The sequence below is a fragment of the Adelges cooleyi genome, unplaced genomic scaffold, assembly GCF_023614345.1.
Source record: "Adelges cooleyi isolate 19-005CV unplaced genomic scaffold, UGA_ACOO_1.1 ACOO_flye_CR_arks_rails_tigmint_CR_PRNA_671, whole genome shotgun sequence".
Classification (NCBI taxonomy): Eukaryota; Metazoa; Arthropoda; class Insecta; order Hemiptera; family Adelgidae; genus Adelges; species Adelges cooleyi.
In genome coordinates, this window is record NW_026096373.1 from 10,533 (window position 1) to 23,807 (window position 13,275).

General features: G+C 28.2%; 1 long non-coding RNA gene across 1 annotated transcript; it reads right to left on the minus strand.

The window, feature by feature from the left end:
• Positions 1–10,637: 10,637 nt before the first annotated feature.
• Positions 10,638–12,735, minus strand: LOC126845105 (uncharacterized). Its single transcript, XR_007686706.1, has 4 exons — positions 11,872–12,735; positions 11,643–11,781; positions 11,137–11,327; positions 10,638–11,044 (listed from the first exon to the last, which is right to left on the minus strand). It is a non-coding gene; the product is annotated as an uncharacterized LOC126845105 (long non-coding RNA).
• Positions 12,736–13,275: the final 540 nt, after the last annotated feature.

The following is a 13,275-nucleotide window of genomic DNA, read 5'->3' on the forward strand; positions in this document are numbered from 1 at the left end:
TAGAAAACGTTTGAATTCTGCCTAACATTTATAATACCCATGTCCTACAAGTTACGATTTTTAAGTTATTTTTAAATTAATTAATTGTTTCCATTCGAAAATGTACAGCTTTAAAAGTTATTGAATGATTTTACAAAAGTATAAAAAAAAACATATTTTTTTAAATTTTTAAATTTTAAATTTGATTTTAAATAACATTTACAATCTGTACATACAAAATATACAATAAGAAAATATGCTAACAATGTAATAAATAACTTGTAGACTATGAGTAAGGAAGCTATCCAGTGATAGGACCCTATGAGAGGTTTCGGCTAGCAATTAAACGGTAGCATTACAATTTAGGAGGTCTCGACACCAACGTCTTTTAAGACGACGAGGGGGGTTGTCCGGGATAGTAGCTGTGTGCTGGCTTACTATAAATGGATTCGAGTGGAGGAGTAATCTAGAGTGGAATTTTTTATAATGAGTCTTAACTAAATTTTCAACTGATTCGATGTGTAAGTCATTGTGAAGGGTGAGGTTGGAAACATACCATGGAGCGGACGTGATTGTACGGAGGGAAATCGATTGGAAAGCTTCTATTCTTTTTAGTTGGGATGGTTTGGCACAACCCAATATTTGAGCTCCGTATGACCAAATTGGCCTTAACATTGACTTATAAATAAGAATTTTGTTATGAAGCGGGAGTTTGGATTTCAGTATAGGACGTAGTAAGTGCGAACGAGTACTTAGAGACTTCCTTTTTGATTTTAGGTGGGGACCCCAGGTTAGTATTTTATCTAAAATAATACCTAGATATTTGACTTGAGACAAGGAGGGGATAAAAAAACATATTAACAAATTATTTCCGCCGATGCATAAAACAAGACGTATTATTGAAGTATTATAAGACTGTTACCGGTTTACGCGTTTAATTTAAAATAAGTTGTTTTTGATCAAAATTGAAATTTAGAATTATCCATATTAATTGACGGGGGCCCGTTTAGCGGATCGCACGTAAAATTTATAAGAAAGAGACAAAGGGCAATAATAAAAATAAACATATAACTTAACTCAATTTTTGGTCCGTGGTACTGGGCGTAAGCCCGTTTATTAAATGTCTTCACTAACCCGAGAATAAAAACAAAATATATATATATATATATATATATATTATTGTGAAATGAAGCGGTGTGGGACAAATAGACGGACGCATGATTCCGCGAGCGAGACGAAACCCGAACAGCCCGGGCGGTCGGCGCTAGGTGATGTTCGTCCTCGCATGAGGAAGCGGAGGGTGACAAGATTAAAACGACATACGTAGTTTTCTTTTAACAAAATAACGGCGTTCTAGCACTTGAAATACGAATGGAAAATATTTTATCAGGATTGTTGAAGAATAGCCTTTTTCTTTTCATACTTAAGGAATATGACGTTATTGCTAAACAAAAACTGGTGTATCCAGACGTATAATATAATAGAGTACACGTGTGTACGCTTCACATTTTTTTATCGACAATAGACGTGCAAGTTCTTCACGGTAAAGATAGATTTACGATATTATATTACGGGAAAAAGCTATGTATAGTTGTCAGAAGAACACAATAACACAATCATAATATAGCGCAAATCACAATAAGTACTCTCTTTCGAATCACTAACATATGGCTTTACTTTATCAATCAATAATTCTTTATATTATATTACTTGTTGTATATGCATAATTTATAATACGATATTCCGGTAAAAATCAGGACACGGGTTTTTCCGATTAAGTCACCCCTAATTTGTCACCCCGGTTATCGTTGTGTTCCGAATATCCTGGTGGATCACGCCTATTTGCTGCCTGGTCTTTCTTGTGGTATTAATTGTAATCAAGTCTGCGGTAGGTCGCACCGTATATGTTGGTATATGGGAATAATTTGGTCGGGATTGGGCTCGCTTATAGTGGCCGATGGTCTCTAGATATGGATTTAGGTCCAAAGAGCTATTAAATCATAACGGAAAAATGAATTCCAGGGTGTACACTTGAATTGTAGATAAACAATAATGTTCTGAAATTGGTGAAAAAAATACTTGTTTTAAAGCATAACATACACATTTATATAATATAGTGTTTAAAAACTAGGCCAATACGCTCCTAAAAAGGCTTCTTCATAATAAAATTTACACTTAAAATATGTATTTATGTATAAATCAAATCTCTCGGCGAAGTAACTTTTTGGTCGAAATAACATATACCTATGAAACTCCAAATGTTTCTAACTCTTTTTGTATCCAGAAGCAGTATTTATTAATTTTGCATTTGTTTCTGTCTGCGCTTTGCTTTCATATCAATGGAAGGACTTTTAAATAGATACTATATTTGCTAAAATGAAAATTAAAGGGGTTAGTGGATAAAGGTGTTAACTAATATTTTTGAAATAGTTCAAGGCGCTACTTTTGTTACTAAATATTATTACACAAAAGCTATGGACATTTTTTATATTTAATACATGAAATAACTTATAAGGGGAAAAATATCGGCCTAGAGATGCTCTATAAAATACTATAACCGTATAATACTTTTATCCACTGTACACTTCAATTCTATTCATCAATATATATAAGTACATATAAATACACACAAATGTAGCTTTTATAAATAAAAACACGCTTTTCAAAAAAAAATAGTATAATTATAAAAAATGAACTAAAAAGTAAAAATAATTTTATTACAAGAACCATTTACCGATAAATTGTAGCACATTTTATTTAAAATGTCAATTACTTTGAAAAAAAACGAAAATTAACTACAATTTTATGTAATGTTAAACATCTTTAATTTTTGACTAAAAAGAAAGCGTGGGCCCTATTCAACAAAATCCCTCAAAGTTTTTTGAGTTTAACGGAAATTGCATAAGTAATAGTCAGATGAGTACTAATTGTAGTTGATGTAGTACCGTGGATTTATCCGATCTCATAAATAGAACAAAGTGAAAAGCTATCACTTTAATTAAAGACTCTACTTCAATAGTTGCGCAGTTTGCCCAGACAACATACCTTTATACCATTATCGTGCCACGGCCATACTTTTACATTATACACGGCCTCTGCTAAATGATTAAACGAATGTGACGGTTTTAATAACTTTAAAGTCCAAATTCATTGATTTAAGTATTATTAAATGTATGTGTCACATACAAATATTAAACTAAATTTAAATTACAATAAAACTTACAATATAAAACATTATCTGATAAATATATTAGGGACTTTGTTGAATAGGGTCCACGCTTTTCTTTTTAGTCAAAAATTAAAGATGTTTAACATTACATAAAATTGTAGTTAATTTTCGGTTTTTTTCAAAGTAATTAACATTTTAAATAAAATGTGCTACAATTTATTGATAAATGGTTCTTGTAATAAAATTATTTATTACTTTTTACAATTTTTTTTAGAAAAGCATGTTTTTAAAAAAGTTTTTTTTTATTTATTTATTTTATTTTTTACTTTTTAGTCCTATTAAATGTACTTAATAATTGACGAATGATTACTAAATTCATTTTAGAAGATTTGAAAAAACATGAAATTTTAGTGAAATGACCCTCACATTTGACCCTTTGTAGGGCGACCTGCATGTCCGAGTCCCAATATGATTACAGGATATTGTATTGTCATCTAAGATGAGTGTCTGTGCCAATTTTCAGCCCTTTACGACTTAGGGAAGTGAGTTAAATTAATTTTGCAAGATTTGAAAAATACCTGTACAAACGTAAGTACGTGTTAGCGAGTGAAAGAAAAGCATGTAAAAAAGAAGCATTGTAAATAATGGAATCGATTACACATTTAGTCATTCATGCGAAAGCAAATGCGGTTAAAAGGTATATTGTTGGCCAAAAATTAAAAATATCATCTCTACCACTTTAAAATTAAAAAGAAGGATGAAAAAATGTACATTATTTTTCAAATTACAAAATATTCGGTGCGCTATAAAATGTTTTAAATCAATCGAATTAGTTCTATATTTGTATGAAATGTTATTTAAACAATATTATTCTTAATATTAGAGTTTATATTTTATATTTTAGTAGTATTTTATGTATTAATATTTAAGTACTATCAATAAACGTTAACAAACAAGTTTTAAGGCATGACAAAAGGTGGAGTGTAGTATTATTTTTATCTGCGCGCATTTCCCAACCGCACTTCTCTTCCCATCCTAACATTCAATCTCTTATAAATTTCAAAATAGTTGTCTAAAACTGGATATGTTGTACGTTCAACATTCAAATTAGAACTAAATAATAAATTCAAAATAGTTTAATTCTCTATGTTAAGTTACTTTTGGCCAGATAATAAACACTACAATTATAGCCAGAAACTTGATAGTACATAATTTTTTAATCTTCTTGGCCTTATGCTGTAACTGGAAGCTCCGTGTAATTTTTTTTTTTAATTATAATTCCACAACTAATCTAAATTTATTCGGTACTTCAACGAGACATGAAAATGTTCTATCGTGATTGCAGACTCGGCTGAAAAATGGCTGATTTTTTATATTTGAATTTAAAATTAAAATGCAATTAAAGTTCAATCAAAATAGCAGGTACAATTATATGGGGTCATGTCCGTAGTCTTTTCCCTTAAAAATGTAGCGTCTCCTTGAGGTAAGACTAACGAAAACCAGTGCCTCTACCAAATTGTAACGTGTCTGTTTGGGTAATAGGCTAGGCTAGGCCGAAACAACAGTCGATAGGGTTAAATTAATTGACCCGAAAACGGGATGAATGGTGAAGCCGTATCTATACTTAATATCCCTAAAGTCTTCTTTATATATTTGCTATGTCACCTGAGAAGCTTAACAGGCGATCGTACCTCTAAATAACTTAACTCTCAAGTGTGCAACGAAAAGGAAACAGGTATATTAAATAAGTTAATCTGTATATATATGTATTACACCTCTACCTGGATCCTAAAGCTTTCTCTGTAGTTGGGCCAGGTAATAGCGGAGTTGGACGGACACACGAGTACAGATAATGTTAAAAGAAATATAAAATAGTTCAGTAACACAAAATAATAAGTAATGGCTTGGGATTAATTTAGTCGCGGTCCGAAGATGGTAGTATGTCAAGAAACTGGTGCTCCTGGTTCATTGTCCCGTGTGTCTGTTGTCTCCCCTATCTATAATGGCTTACACTCTAATAGGGATAAACTGCTAATAAATATTGTATATTTGGACGCGAGTGGTAACGGGCGGCTAAATGTAACCATTATATCACTTTTGGCTACAATAATTTCTGTAGACCTCCTCTGCCTAAATCTGCTCCTTTTTTACTATTCCCCAATCACACTGTACTGGCTTTTTTATTTTATTATAGTTAAACTATTGATTAAATACTCTAGTTTTTTAAAACAATTTCCACGTTCTAATGACTAAATATTTTGTTTTTTTATAGATCAGCGAAAAAATCTAAAAAGAACTATTTACTACAACAAGTTTGCTATCGAATCCACAAAGGTAATGGACACAAGTTATATAAATAAGTGCTATAATATTTAAATCAATTATTTCAAAAATGACATAATTCTTAACACTGAATATTTATAGTAAGCATGAAAACTTAGAAGAGGGTGAGGTGTAGAGTTAATTTTAATTGTGCGCACTACTCAACCACACTCCACCTCCCATACTAACTTTAAACATTAAAAACTTTAAAATGATTTGTTAAAAACTCGTTATTGACCAGTTTTATTTAAAAATTCAGTTAAATATTCATGTCACCATTTAAGTTTCAAAAGTTGATAAAGCTATAGAAAATAGGAAATAAAACAAATATTTAAATACTGTCTAATATTTTAATAGAACATAAACAAAAAAGTTTTTAACAAGAAAAACTACAAAATTACAACACTTTTTAGATAAAACTGGTGTAGGGCATTAAAATAATTTTAAATCGTTTATATTTATCCTATTAGCTAGACTGACTATTTTTAATGTATCGTAATATGGCTTATATTGTGAATGAGGTAGACGAGGGATACCACATTTGTAAGATATAAAGTGAATTTAACAATTTTGGATAGCTTCATACTTTGTATGGGGACATTACAAAATAGCGATCAGACTACTCAGTTATAATTTTAGTGTAGAAAATAGCAATGTGCCTAAATTACATGTGTTAAAAGTATCATGGTTTGTAAAATCTTCATAGTTCCTAGATTATGATTTTTTTTTTAGAATTTAAATCATATTTGTTGGATAGTCGCGTCAAGTATAACACCTAAATTGCCATTATCAAACACATGCTGATAAGAAATTAAAATTATTTTGTAAAATATATTTATCCTAGAGATATTTTATTAATCGAAATCATTTCAACCAAGTTATCAGCAAAAAGTAATTTCCTTATAGAACCCCTTAGGAAATATACATTTTAAAGGATCAGAATTAAAAATTTTAAAGTATTCGATAGCCTATCTGTCTGTGATATAAGAAATCAACCATGGATTTTATTTGAATGACATTTATTTGCGGATATAGCCAGGCTTAATTTATCAAACGTTGAGGCAGAAATCGTAAAATTGTTATTTAAATGATTTTTAAAACTTTTTTTTTAATGATATCTTGATGCAAATAGATCCAATAATTTTTTTTAGAAATTTACAAATTTGTCGCCGTTTATTTGCTTTTAATACTATTCTGATCATCATCTTTCATTAATGTGCAAGTAACAGATGAATTTGTTTAGATACAATAGTATAAAAAATTAAAATATTTTATAAATTATAGAAATCGACGGCTTCACGACAAAAGGGACCAAACGATAATTAGGGAATAAGTGACGTTGCATGTATTATTAGGCAAATGGGACTTAAGTGTTTCAAGATATGTGTGGGCTGGTACGTCTGAGTGGCTAAATTTTAACAAATAATCAAGTTTTTAAATTTCACGGGTAAAATGACACTTCATTATGTGTTAGCTCTAAAACACGAGCCTAAGCAACATTTTTAGGGAATTATCGCTAATATTATAAAATATATGGCGACGTCGGTTATTCCCTAACATTTCAATTATATTTAGGTTAGCCGTTAGTCTCGAGAAAAAATTGTGGTAAAACCACTGTATATTACAATACTGTACATAAAACCCTTCAATAATAGTTATAACTTATTAAAAATTTCTTTGCAGTCTAATATGACAAAAATCTACTTAAGCAATTACTTCTGAAGAAAATTTGAATCTCGTTCAATAAAAGTAATCGGAGTTTGAAGTTTTAAATGATAATATTTCACATTTTTTAAATATGGCTTGTTATCTATTAAAATTAAAAAAATATGACTAGTCATTTTAAAGTAGGGCTTAAGAAAATAGTTGATAACAGCTCTTAAATAAATACTTTTGACGTTATTAGCGTTGTAATGTGCATATCAGGTAATAATGGTAAAATTAATTCGGTGATATTGTACGCACAAATAACATTATTTCCCTCCTTCTTACTAACTCATCTACAATAAAAAAAACTCTAAGAGTATTTTTTTCAAATTTAATAATGAACAATCAAAATTTGTAAAAAAAAACTAGTCAACAAAATGGATATATTAATTTTATTTTGAGTTTTCATTAATACAAATATATAATATATTTGTAGTATGTGTTTTATATACATTTTAGGATTTTGACATTTTCATGTCTTAACTCTGGCACATACCCTGGCACAAAATCGAAAAAAGCGTTACCCAAAAAGCGTAACGAAAAATACGCAACGAAAAAAGCGTTACCACACGGAGATGGGGGGAGGGTGGGAATGGGGTTGGGGTTGGGATTGGGGTGAGAATTACCTCTGGCACATAACCGAAAAAAGCGTTACCACACGGAGATGGGGATGGGGGTAGGAGATAGGGGTGTGATATAGGGGTGGGAGATAGGGTGAGTGATAGAGGTGGAAATTAGCTCTGGCACATAACCGAAAAAAGTGTTACCAAAAAAAGCGTTACGCTGTTATCTGATAAGAGATAAGAGATATGTTGTACGTTCAACGTTCAAGTTAGAACTAAATAATAAATTCAAAATAGTTTAACAGGTCGAATTGTTTCAAGCTAGATTTTATGAAAACACTAAAATAATAGCCAGAAACTTGTTTGTACCTTTTTTAATTTCCTTGGCTTATGCTGTAACTGGAAGCTCCATGTAATTTTTTTTTTTCATTTTAATTCCACAACTAATCTAAATTTAATCAGCACTTCAACGAGACATGAAAATGCTCTTTCGTGATTGCAGACTCGGCTGAAAAACTTTTTCGTTACGCTTTTATGGTAACGCTTTTTTTATATGCATACATAAATATTAGTGATGGGAATCCGAAAATCCGGATTTTCACCAAACAACGCTTTTTATTTAAGCTATTTTAAAATCGTACAAGTGTTAAATAATTTTACATTATTAAGCTGTGTACCTAAGTAAAATGGTTTTGATAAATATGTAAAAATAAAACAAAACACCAAACAAATAAACTGCTTTAAAATTTCGGATTTATTGAAATCCGAAAGCATTTTATAGACAAAGTTAAGAGTTTCTTTTAAACAATTTTATCAACAAATTTTACTTGGGTACACATCTTTTTATTGTAATAGTATTTAATATTTATAAGATTTTCAAGTGGCTTTAATAGCGTTTTTTTTGAAAATCCGGATTTCCGGATTCCTATCACTAATATATATACCGGGTGATTGGTTAACTATGGACCACTCAATACCTTAGAAGATATTAGACTTTTTTAATTTTTTTTTTTTTGTACTATTATAGTTAATAGGTGAGACAAATTTAATGTATTTTTCAAAATTTTAACACCATCCCTTATGCGTTAAAACCATATCAACTTTAGATTTTTAAACGGTAACCCCCAATTTTTTTTTGATGATCGTGTTGATTTTTTTTAAATTTAATTTTAGGCGTAAAAACTAGCTAAATCAGACAAGTACTTTTAAAGTTATAGCTTAGTACTACAATATTATAATATTAGCTTATATGAGATGCTTTTATAAGTTTTACAACTAAAGAAAAAAATCGTTTATCGCCGGATCTCACGTTTCACAAAATAAGATTGATTAACGATACGGTTGTAGATTAAAGTTAATAGTTGACGGTCGTCGGTCACAATGAAAACGAACTAATAATAAATCTATAATAATATTATATGGGTAATGTCTTCTTATCTGTTTTTTCTGTAGTGTTCCTAGCGGTGCGGTGTACCTGTACGTATTGAATATTAGGCATTAGCTGCTGTTAACAAACAATATTATGAGCCCTAGTAAATAGTTTTTTTTTCAATTTCAACCATAGGTTACCGTGGTCTAATCACGGTCTTATATAGAGTATATACCGTGGTTCTACCAAAACGATTCGTTACTAGTGTAGATTAATATCAACACAGAACAAATTATTATAAAAATACGACTACTTGAAAACTAATAAAAAAGTTCATTATTCTAATTTTCCAATTATTATGGTTATTTAGCATCTTGGTTTTTACTTTAAATATTTAGCGTCTTGGTCTTAATAAGTGTTACTTGTACTGGTGTCTTAACTAGTCAAATTATTAATTCTGTTAGTGAAAATATTTTTAAAAAAACTTTAATAAATAACATTCAATTTTTTGTTTTTTTAGTATAATGTTGTATTACATACAGTTAATAGATAATATGTACAGAATATATTCAGAAATAAACAAAAACTAAACTTAATATGTACAGAAACTATTTTAGCATTTGTCTGAACTGGTTATGATAGGTACTTAAGATGTCAAACAACATCTTTATAAGGCATCTAGTGTGTTTCTTAAAATGTTTAGATAACAAAGGATTCCATAAGAAATACGTTCATCCAATACTTGTGCACTAAAATAAATTTTCATATTTATAATTTAATGTTGTAACGCGTCAATTTTAACTATTTCTAGTTCAGTATTTTTAATTATTAAAAGCTGTATTTATTTATTAACTCTTTATTATATTACACTACTGTACTATACTAGTATATTATACTGTATATATTTCATAGTATTGACTATTCTTACTTATTTTAATGTGTTCATAATATGAACAGTAAAATATGTTTTTTATTTAATAAATGATTGTTTTTTTTGTTGTACGAAGTATAAACAAAAATTTAGAGTGACAATGAAAAAGTACAATTTTTTTTGTTTTTGTATGGCTTTTTTAACAGTCATAAGCTTAAAATTCAATAATAATATTACAAACAAACATTTAAATACTATATTATGTTATGTTTATTATGATAATAGTAAAATAAAAAAACAAGTAACAAGATAAATAATACGCTTATAAGATACGAATAAACATTTTTATTTGCTAAATCATATTGGAAAACTAAGACTAAATAAAATTAACATATCTATAATTAACTTGTAAATAATAGAGGTACAACATATTGCTGTATATAGTGATGTATTTATAGGAAGTTACCTTGGACGGTAAAGTTTGTTTGATAATTTCCCACTAGAAGAAATCCATCTCCATTTACATATTTAAGTTAAAAAATATTTATAAGTATATTCATTCAATTTACTTTTTTACACTTAATCCAACAGTTAACATTTTTTTTTTTCTTTTTTGTGTTTTATAATTTTATTTACTTTATTACTTATAAAAACTTAATCGTAAACCACTAGAAAGTTGTCAATAAATTCTGTAATAGCTAATGCCAAAACTATGCCATCATGAAAATAATTTCAAGATTTGGATTAAGACAATAACATATTTTAGAAATATTAACATTCTCAGCAGCATTTTAGATTAAATTAATATTAAATAAAGAATTCATCATTAATAATTAATAAATAATGTATAATAATTATAGATATGTTAAGTATATGTGTGTTTAAAAACTTTATGTCACTTTTAAAATGATAAAGTACTTTTAAATTATTTTATTGAATTACATTTTTAGCTGAATAACTAAATATATATAGTTGTCTAATATTTGATTTGAACTTGTGAATCCATCTTATTCTTCTTACTGACTTAATGGAAAACCGTTATCTGCAATAGTGTGCCACAGTAACTAAAAAATAATAATAATAAAAATAAATTGTTAGAGATGAATTCATAGAAATTAACTAAATTATTGCAAACTGATGATCTTATATATTTTACCTTAAAATAAAACACCTATAAATTTACTGAAAATTGAATACCACAACATTCGACAATGTATTGATAGAATTAGATTAGACTGATTGACTACAATAATATAATACACCAAATTTGACGTTGGTAGTAGTGTAGTTGTAGACAATAACAAATATCAATTTAAGTTGAGATAGTCCATATTAATATTGAACATACTGAAACATATAATTAAAAAAATTAAATAAGTTCCTTAGATACTTAAATAATTATATGGTTAAGCAACAAATATCAGTATACACATATATTTTTTATAATTATACAAGTATGATAATTTTTAAGTTAAACGTTAATTTTTAAGTAACGCATTTTAATTAAACATATTAAGTATGATAAACATAAGTAATCCAAAAAAACTTATTATGTAAAAACATTTTATATGTTCATGAATAATAAAAAACGATTAATTATATTTTTCTAATAAAAAAATGTACTTATACAATACACCTATATTAATAAATACATTATCTTACCTATTATTGATTCAGTAAATGATGATTGAAGATTCAATTTTTTCATAAAAAATTTTATATTTTTTCTTTGAATTCAGATACCAATATGTTAAAACACAAAACTACACATTTATAAGTTTCTCAGAACAAAGACATAATACTGTAAAAATAAAAGTTTTAATTAAAATATCATCAAGCATAATTCAAATTACTCTATTTATTTTAAATAACATATTATTATTATAAGTACCTTTAATTTTGATATTTGATGTGCATACATTTTATAAATAAGGTTATAGGTTTTATAGACTTGTCACTTGAGCAAAACTCCATCTTGGTATTCACATTGATTATGGATATTTAATATCAATGTTATTATTTAAAACACAATAAATGTTGACAAGTTCATAGATCTAGTAAGTTATGACTTATGATACTATATTATTATAATATACTATGAAATTAAGACGTACAAATCGCATGAATAAACAAAATGTGTCAAATTAACCAAAACATATAATTGCTAAATGCTGGAAAAATATACACAAGGTATTGATAACAAATTAAACATACCTACTATTTTATAAAATAAATGTAAAAGTGTGTAGTGGTGGTATATTTGTCAGTCGATATAGCGGTTATCATTATTATTTACTATCGGTGAATTATTTACCTAAAGTAAATAGTGTTTGGTACGGTTATGATTTTTAAACGCTACTATAGCTATTGTCAAAGTTAATTGTCAATAAATAATAACAGAGAGCAGTCAAGTGTCACCTTAATATGTTAGCGTCTCCAAGATATTTAATTTATTTTTTACACTCCCTTTAATTTTAAAACTGTGTAGCTCGTTAACTACTCAATCGATTTACCTAGTTTTTACGCCTAAAATTAAATTTAAAAAAAATAAACACGATCATCAAAAAAAAATTGGGGGTTACCATTTAAAAATCCAAAGTTGATATGGTTTTAACGCATAAGGGATGGTGTTAAAATTTTGAAAAATACATTAAATTTGTCCCACCCAATAACTATAATAGTACAAAAAAAAAAAAATTAAAAAAGTCTAATATCTTCTAAGATATTGAGTGGTCCATAGTTAACCAATCACCCGGTATTTTAAGCATCTTTTAATAATTTGTTTAAACATGTTAAAACATTTATCAACAATTTTTAACTTTTTTAACATTTATCAACATTTTTTAAATATGATATTATTAGACTAAAAAAACTGACTTTTCTGTTTTTTTTCTTGCACCATATATTTTTGGCCAGTTAAAAGTTTGATTCCTCCCACTGTGCGGCGGTCGCGGACAGCAGAAAATCTTGTTTAGATTATTTTCTTTTCCATGAGTGATATAGTGTATTATATTTTCTTTTCCAAATTCAAATATAACGTACCGCGATGAAGGTTAAGATTTTATTATATTAGACCAGTGGTTTTCAACCGGTGTGCCGCGGCACATTGGTGCGTCGTGAGCGTCTTCGAGGTGTGCGTTAAATCTTAAAAGTTGTATAAGTGTGTAGTATTTCCTCGTATTATGGAGCTTATTGGCAGTCAACGACAAAAAAAATAATGGAAAAACCGAAAATAAAATGTACAATTTTTTATATTATTTTAAAATGGTCATTTTTCTTCAATCCTATTTTTCTG